The 8,657-nt window shown below is 46.2% G+C and overlaps 1 protein-coding gene across 4 annotated transcripts in view; it reads right to left on the bottom strand.

Moving 5' to 3' along the window:
• The window catches only part of PLCE1 (phospholipase C epsilon 1), a 177,477-nt gene that overhangs the window by 111,034 nt on the left and 57,786 nt on the right, over positions 1-8,657 (bottom strand). The window lies entirely within an intron of this gene.

Consider the following 8,657-nt stretch of genomic DNA (forward strand, 5'->3'; position numbering starts at 1 on the left):
CACACTTTTGAGAGAATGAACTGAGGAGTGTGGTGAGGTTTTTTTTTAAAGTAGTTAATATAAAAGAATTAATCTGCTAAACCCTGATCTTAAATATCACATTAAAGTATTATATGAATCCAATATTGATTTGAGCAATAGAAGAATCTGAAGAGGTGTTCAAAAGTTATTTTTTAAGAGTTAATTTTTGAGTTAATTCTAAAAAGGTGTATTGTTTGTTACCCTTCTGGATGGATACAGGTCAGCAACAATTCCCCTCAGAAAAGGAGCTTAGTTCAAGTGTCCCTTGGTGTTTCTGCTAATGAAACAGTGGACTACATGATAACCAAGGTGACTAGAGTCTAGTGCTTCAAAAGCAAAATGCTAGCCTTCCCCCAGGAATGAAGCAATAGGATTCTCTACCAGTTGACATGCTGATTATAACCTTCAATGTGCTTTTTTCATATATCAGATTCTGACTATTTCTCGCAAGTATACTAGAAGGAGACATGTGCAAAGAGGCAGGTTTCTGTCCTTCCTTGGGCTGGACGAGTCCTCTTCTACTCAGTCCCTGCCACGTATTCACATTTGGGGAAAGGTTGGAGACTAATATGTGATGCATGAGGCTAGAGCCTTTCCGAGTCAAAGAAGCAATTTAAGAAAGATGCAGACAAGATAAAAAGGGTTCAGAGAAGTGTAACAAGATCTGGGGACTGGAAACAAAGCTGTGTGAGGAGAGATGGAAAGAACTGGGTATGTTTAGCCTTGAGAAGGAAAGGGGAGATATGATAGTACTCCACAAGTACTGGAAAGGCTGCCATAAAGAGGAAAGACAGGATCTTGTCTCAATCATCCTAGAGCAGGGGTCGGCAACCTTTAACACTCAAAGAGCCATCTGGACCCGTTTCCCACACAAAAGAAAACACCGGGAGCCGCAAAACCCTTTTGACATCTAAAATGAAGATAGCACTGCATGTATCGTTTTTTACCTTAATGCTATGTATATCTTCATTATGATTCAGCCGCAGCTTGAAGGAGCCTGATTAGCTTAACTAATGTTATTTGCTTTTAGCTTAACTAACGCTATTTGCTTTTGTAAACAGCCACTTGCATAGGAGCTTGGTTAGCCTAACAAACACCATTTGCTTTTTGTATAACTGCTTGCTTTGGAGAGGAAAAAAGGAAGGCAAAAGAATGTTGATAAAGACCCCCCACGCAAGGACTGGCACGCAGTGATCACGCTCCCCCTGTGAGGGGATTGGACGTAGATAAGCACCTGCACGAGGACAGGCATGCAGTGGACATGCAGACCCCGCAAGGGGATTGGGTGAAGGGTCAGGCAGACCCTGAGAGGGGATTGGGTGAGGGAACAATGGGGGCGAGATTAAGTGGAAAAAGAGAGGAAAAGCAGGAATGTGTGTGTGTGTGTTGCTTCCTGCCAGCGTGTAGGGAGCGGACACCCGGTTGCTTTGCCCAGCTGAATAAAGAAAACTGAACGAATCTCCGCCTGACTAAACCTCATTGGCACTTGGTTTTGTGGGTCTGTAAGTCACCTGGCTAGAAGGAACATCAACATTTTCTGGCACCCAACGTGGGGCTCGAGGGCTGTGTTGCCCCACCAGAGAAAAAGCCCCTCTTCGGGGACTCAGCCTTCGGACGAACTCCGGCTGGAAACCGCGGACGCCCCTTCGAGGCCTCAAAGCGCGCTCCAACACTCCTTTGGTTGGGAGGCCTCGGGCAGGCTGGCTGCGGCAGAGCCCAACGCCTTTGGAGATTCAGAGGAACTTCTGGTTATGGTTTAGTCTTTTGGATACTCCGGCGTGAGTATATCTGGCTCTGGGAAATCTGGTTCTGGAAATCTGGTTCTGGGGAAAGAAAAGTGGGGAGGGTTGTGTGCATGTCTCATGGTATGTTCAAGAAGTCCACACGGACGAGTGAGTGCAGAGGACTTAGTACACGGTTCCGCCCCCCCCCCCCCCCCGAGGGGAACAGCCGGAATGGTTTCGAGCGAAAGGTGTGTGCATGCGTTGAACACGAGAATACTTTCTGTACCTGGGGAATATCAGGTTCAGGTTCGGGACAGCCATTCGAACGGGGGCAAGAGGCCGGCCCTGACTCTATACCCACTGAGAGAGGTTTAAGCGGATAGAGCCAAGAAACCCATTAGGCTGTCCCTGGAATGGGTAACCAGAACAGTTTGTTGGGAAAAAATCCCCCATTTACCCCCCTCCATGTGCTCTGGAAGTTTCAAGCCAACTTTTGTGCTCTCCCCTTCTTCATGTCTGTTCCTAGTCAGAAACTGGGAACATTGTTTTAATGTCTTGCAAGTTTTCCAGTCTCTTCCATCTGCCTTACAGCCCTCCTAGGTAGGAAAATTTCCTTCTTGTTAGATTAAATAATTGCATTTGAAATTCCAGGGAGGGATGCTGGTGGGCAGATGAAATATGAAAATATATATATGGTTGAAAATTCTCACAGTAGGAATCCTGCAAGGATTTCCAGAGACAGAGGAAAGGGTTTTTCTTTTCTATTTTGGGGACATTTGCTGGTAAAGTCTTGGAAATTTGAATGGTTCTGTTTAGCAATTAGCCTGAGCAGTAACAGGCTGAAGTTCAACAAGGGAGAGTGTAAAATCAGGGGAAGAAAGATTGCAGTTAACCATTAATAAATATATTTTTGCCCAAATTGGCTAGTTTTTCTCCTCCTGTTGAACTTGCAACTGTATGGAAAGTGGAGTTAGAGTGGAAGGCAAAAAGATTATTTCTGGATTTTGTGTGTGTGCCATGTGAGAATGAGTGTGTGCATTTGACAGGAATTCCTTGATTCAAGGGGTGCTTGGTGTGAGTGAGAATTTTAAGAGTTTTAGTAAACGGTGATTGGGTACTTTTTCCAAAAAAAAAAAAAAAATTGGAAGAAATGTGTAACTTTTGGGGTAAAGAAAAGAAAAAACAAATGAACAAGAGAGGGATGGTCTACCTTGCTAAGAGCACTCCGTTATTTAACTGCAGCCTCTTCTCTGGATTTGGTCTGGACAAATGGATTCAGGGAAATGTCTGCTGGAAACTATGGAAGAAAGGGGAATGCTCTGGCAAGAAGGTACCACCACTTTGTGAGTACTGCAGGAGCAGCACACACAAAGCCTCTGAGCACGTGCAGAGTTCAAAGTACTTTGTGAGGTTGGAGCAGCTCTGCTTTCAGCCACAGGTTGAGGGCGGGCTTGCACTAGTTCTCAAAAGAATTCTTCGAGTATCTAGAAAACTCAAAAGAAATCTTGGTGTCTAAATATATATATATACAAAGAGGTTCTATAACTGAGGCAAGTCATTTGAGATTCTTTGACTGTTCAAAGCTTGTATTGCCTCAGGAAAAATTCTGCCTGGGAAGGCTTGGGTTAAAACAAAGACCCTTAAGCATCCACAATGAGGAGGAGTTAGGGGAAGTTCCTTTAAGGAAGGGAAACCTTCTAAAAGCAATGTTGTGAACATGTGTCAATTGTTTGTGTCAGCCATCAAGCGTTTTCCCTCTCCAATAACCTTCATTTTCCTATGCAACATGGATAAACATGTTCTGGATTCTGAATATACCATCTTGTTACTACTATGCTACAACTGAATCGTTGGGAGGGAATGGATGAAACTCTGGGGGTGTGTATGTGTGTGCATGCATGCGCATGCTGTGGGAAGGATTTCTTTTCAAATCAATGAACCTACTTTGAGTTCAACAAAAAGTTTGTTTCCTTTTTCCTTTTTGCAATGTTGCCAAATATTTTTGATCAGGCCCAAAAATTTACAAGGAAAAGAATCTGTGGGATGTGTTTTATATCAACATTAAAGTGGGTAATGATGATAATGATGATACTGATAAAGATTGTTATTCTTATTGTTGATGGTGCTAAAAGAAAATTTCCCTTACTGTAGTTAGGGACTGAGCCCAGTTGCCAGCCCAAGGATGTGGGCAGCCAAAATGGCAAGTTCTCTTCCAAAAAAAAAAATCTTCTCATGAACATAAGCACTTGTGTTCATCTAAGTGCTCAAGCACTGTTTGTTGAAATGTATGCGAGTTCAGGTTTGTTTGTACTCACAATGGGTTGGTGCATTTTGTATCTATGTATGTGTTTGCACTGGACAAGTGTGGGGAGAGGATCAGGGCTCTGGGAGCAGGGTTTTAGAGGCACTGCAGGGACTGACAGGACTCCGACAGAGAGGGGCCAGGTATCAGGGAGGATGGGAGGAAGGAGGAGGCTGGGAACTCCAAGGAAAGGAAGCGGTGGGAAGGAGTTGAGGTGCATGTACACCAATGCTAGAAGCATGGGTAATAAGCAGGAAGAGCTTGAAGCTTTCCTGGGCATAGGAGGGTATGACCTGGTGGGAATCACAGAAACTAGGTGGGATGAAAGACAAGTCTGGAATGTGAACATAGAGGGGTATCACCTTTTTAGAAAGGACAGGAAGGGAAAGACCAATAGAGAGGAGCTGATAGATGGAGTACAGATTAGGGAGCTCTGGATGTGCGTCATCACTCCATCCTTTGCTTTGAGATCAGGGGACTGGGGACGTGCAGCAGGTCGAGCACTAGAAGCTGGGACTTCAAGAGGGCCAACTTTGGCCAACTGAAGGCCAGACTGGGGAAAGTCTCCTGGGATAGGTTACTAGAAGGTAAGCGAGTTCAGGAGGGGTGGATGGCACTGAAAAGGGAGGTTTTGGAGGCGCAAGCCTTGACAATACCTCTAGTTAGTAAGGTGGGGAGGCAGAGGAGAGCGCCACCATGAATGTGAAAGGGGGTGATTAGAGGGGTTAGACGAAAGGGGAACCTCCATAGGAAATGGGTACTGGGGCAAATAGACAAAAGGGTAGCAAAAGGGACATGGGGAATTACAGACCACTTAGCCTTACGTCCATTGTAGGAAAAACAATGGAAAGGCCCATAATACGGAGAGATCTAGTGATGCTAGACAGGGAAGGGAGGCTGGCAACCACACAACACAGTTTCCGCAAAAACAGGTCCTGCCAGACAAACCTTGTGGAATTCTATGACAAGGTTTCGAGATGGCTAGATGGAGGGGATGCAGTGGATGTGGTATACCTGGATTTCAGCAAGGCCTTTGACAAAGTGCCCCATGATGTCCTGGTGGAGAAACTGAGGAGTTTTGGGATACACCAAAGCACTGTCCGGTGGACTAGGGCATGGTTGACTGACAGAAAGCAGAAGGTAACCATTAGCAGGGAATCATCAGGATGGAGGCCAGTGACAAGCAGGGTCCCCCAGGGCTCTGTCCTGGGGCCGATCCTGTTTAATCTTTTCATTAACGACACGGAAGAAGGGGTGAACAGTATGCTGATCAAATTCGCAGACAGCACTAAAACTGGAGCAGTGGCCACAACTGAGGAGCAAGTACTCCAGATCCAAAAGGATTTGGACAGACTATGGAAGTGGACAGGAACCAGGAAGTGGGCAGGAAACAACAGGATGACGTTCAACGTGGATAAGTGCAAGGTCTTGCACTTGGGGCATAGGAATAGGTGTTATGAGTACAGGTTGGGGGACAGGTGGCTGGAGAGCAGTGCTTGTGAAGGGGACCTCGGGGTGCTGGTTGACTGCAGGCTAAACATGAGCCAGCAGTGTGATGCGGTGGTCGAGAAGGCAAACACCACCCTTGGTTGCATGGCCGGAGGTGTGGCTTCTAGATCAAGAGAGGTGTTGCTACCGCTCTGTGCGACTCTGGTGCGCCCACAACTGGAGTATTGTGCTCAGTTCTGGACCCCTCATTACAGTAAGGATATGGCCAGGTTAGAGTCAGTGCAGCATAGGGCCACAAGGTTAGTAGCCGGTTTGCAGGGAATGGGGTATGTGGTGAGACTGGGGGAACTGGATCTCTTCAGCCTGGAGGAGACTCAGAGGGGATATGTTGGTGACATACAGGCATGTGAGGGGGCGTCACACAGAGATGGACCTGTTCTCCCCTGCAGAGAAAGGCAGGACAAGCTCCAATGGAACAAAGCTCAGGGAACCAAGATTCCATTTAGATGCCAGGAAGCACTTCCTGAACCCCAAGGGTATGGAATGGGTTTTCACGGGAGGTAGTTGAGGCCCCATCAGTAAGGGTGTTCAAAGATAGGTGGGACATGCACATTGTGGGCATGTTGTGAGCGGAGCCGGCTGAAGCCGGGAGTCAGACTAGATGTCCTGGGAGGCTCCTTCTGACTTGCTCTGTTTCTATGTGGGAGAGGGCCATCTCTGTAATAAGAAATTGTGTAAAACCATGTTCCCATCGTCAAGTCCATCTGAAAGCACATTTTCCTTCAGACTAGGTAAGCAACAAGTTTGTGCAACACAAGTTCAGCAAAGGGTTTCTTTGTGTGCATTTTGGCATTGGCTAGATTGATTTCAACAACCGAAAACATTTTCTTCTTGAGACTGTGCTAAGGAGACTTAAAAAAGGACATAGACTTTATATCTTGAGGTTTCTCTCCAAACTAATGTGTATCTCTCTGCCACTGCCTACAACCAGCTTCTGTGAAAAAATGTAAAAGCTTTTTTCCCTCTTAATTTACCTGTTTTTGAGATGCACCTTTCCAGACACCAGATCAATTCTGCAACCTATTTCACCTGAGTGATCCAAACAGTCACACTGGCACCCTAGAAAAGAAAAAGACTCCTTTTTTTCTACAGCCCTGTAAGAAAAAGCCAGCTGTGTCTAACCACCCTTGCTCAGGGGAGGAGGGAATTCACCCACCTTTCTCTCAAACACTGGTTAGGGACTTGCCTAGATGGACCAGAGACTTTAATGCTGTTCTTACTAAAGTATATGAACAACCTTTTAATTGCCACTGAAGTCACAGACCAGTGCACATCTGCTAGATTTCATGGGGTCACCAAAAATAAGATGCAAACTGCACAAGAACAGCTAGCTGGCCAGCACTACTCCTTCTCCGAGCCCAGAGTGGCCACGCTGGCTGTCCAGCAAGGCCAAAGCAGTCATGCCTGTTTGACTGACTGACTGCAGTGTGTGAAGCTGTGACAACTGGCTGGTTGCTGCCTATGGCTTGCCATGACACAAGGGAAGGGGGACTGCTATCTTACATCAGCTGACTCGCCTGAGACTGGACTGCCTGAAGACCATTGATGCAGTGGGAGGACCGCGCCCAGGTGCCCCTCGCTACACTGCAGTGAGATCTGCGGGAGTGCCTACATGGGAATGTTGCACCAGGCTGAGGAAAGTTCCAAAACCACAAGGAGACCGAAGGACCATGGAACTTATGGAGAACCTGAAGTTCTTGTTCAAACACCAACCCTGCAAGGGAGGACCAGTGGCATAACAGACCAGGACGAGAAGAAGCTGACATCAGGGTCAGCCAAGGGCCCACAAATGGAGGGGGCAAGGAAGAAGAGCCCCAGAGAAATGCAGCCTATCGGGGACTAGGATCGGGTTCCGGCTTGAAGACTTAGACCAAAGAGACTAGCATTTGCCTAATGCTAAGTAGCCTAGATGATAATGCTGAAGGAAAAAGGGGGAGTTCCTTGAAGTTATTACTCTGGCCGTCTCTGTGTACTTCTGTTGATTTTGTTACTCCCTTCTATACCATCTGTCCTTGTAGGAAGAAAACAGCGGATTTCCTAATTTCTCTGTTTTCCATTTTAGAATACTGCCTCATTGTATAATAGAATGCTTATGCTTTAGTAGCGCTGGTAAAAACCCAGTATGGATTTCTTACACCTGGAACATGTTATATGTCTGGATTCCCACTGAGGACCAGGTAAAACAGACATGCAGATTACAGAAGGGCAGGCACATGCTGTCCCAGATCAGCTAAAGGAGAGTAAAAGGAAAGAAATCATATTTAAAAAAAAAAAAAAAGGTTCCACAGGTCTTTAGGGAAAACATATTCCATGTGAAGCCACTACAGGTAAGGACCACTGAAAGCACTCTACCAGTTGGGGTGATGATGGTGGACTAGCAACATCCTTACAGCCAATTGGCACATGCTGGAATAGGTTTCCTCTGTGTGTGAGAGAGAGTGAGTTTGGTGCAGTGGCTAGCATGTGGTTTTGTTTTTGCTAAGCTGGAAAGGCCGCAGCCTGCAGTTGGATGGGCAACCACATGTGGATGCTGACTGCTATGCATTATTCACACAAATGGGGCTAGTAAGTGCTACTTGGTACAGCCTGGAATCTTTGGTGGGCTGTTTCGAGATTGGAAACGAGTTCTGTTTATGCTGATTTGTGCCTTTGGTGGACTTATGCTCCTTCCTTGCCTAATTCCCATAATTCGGTCTATAGTAACTCACACTATTGAAGGTATGATGGTGGTCACAACCAACCCAAAGAAACTTGATACCCTGGCAAAAACCCTGGTACTCAGACCTGTCCCAAAGGAAGGTTCTTCCTTGCTTCAATGACAACCCATGGAGGCCACGCCTCCAGGGTTGCATATATGAAAAGGGAGGAAATGAAGGAGCCTGATTAGCTTAACTAATGTTATTTGCTTTTAGCTTAACTAACGCTATTTGCTTTTGTAAACAGCCGCTTGCATAGGAGCTTGGTTAGCCTAACAAACACCATTTGCTTTTTGTGTAACTGCTTGCTTTGGAGAGGAAAAAGGGAAGGCAAAAGAATGTTGATAAAGACCCCCCACGCAAGGACTGGCACGCAGTGATCACGCTCCCCCTGTGAGGGGATTG

The sequence above is a fragment of the Varanus komodoensis genome, unplaced genomic scaffold (genome assembly GCF_004798865.1).
Source record: "Varanus komodoensis strain SLA01 unplaced genomic scaffold, ASM479886v1 scaffold11, whole genome shotgun sequence".
Classification (NCBI taxonomy): domain Eukaryota; kingdom Metazoa; phylum Chordata; class Lepidosauria; order Squamata; family Varanidae; genus Varanus; species Varanus komodoensis.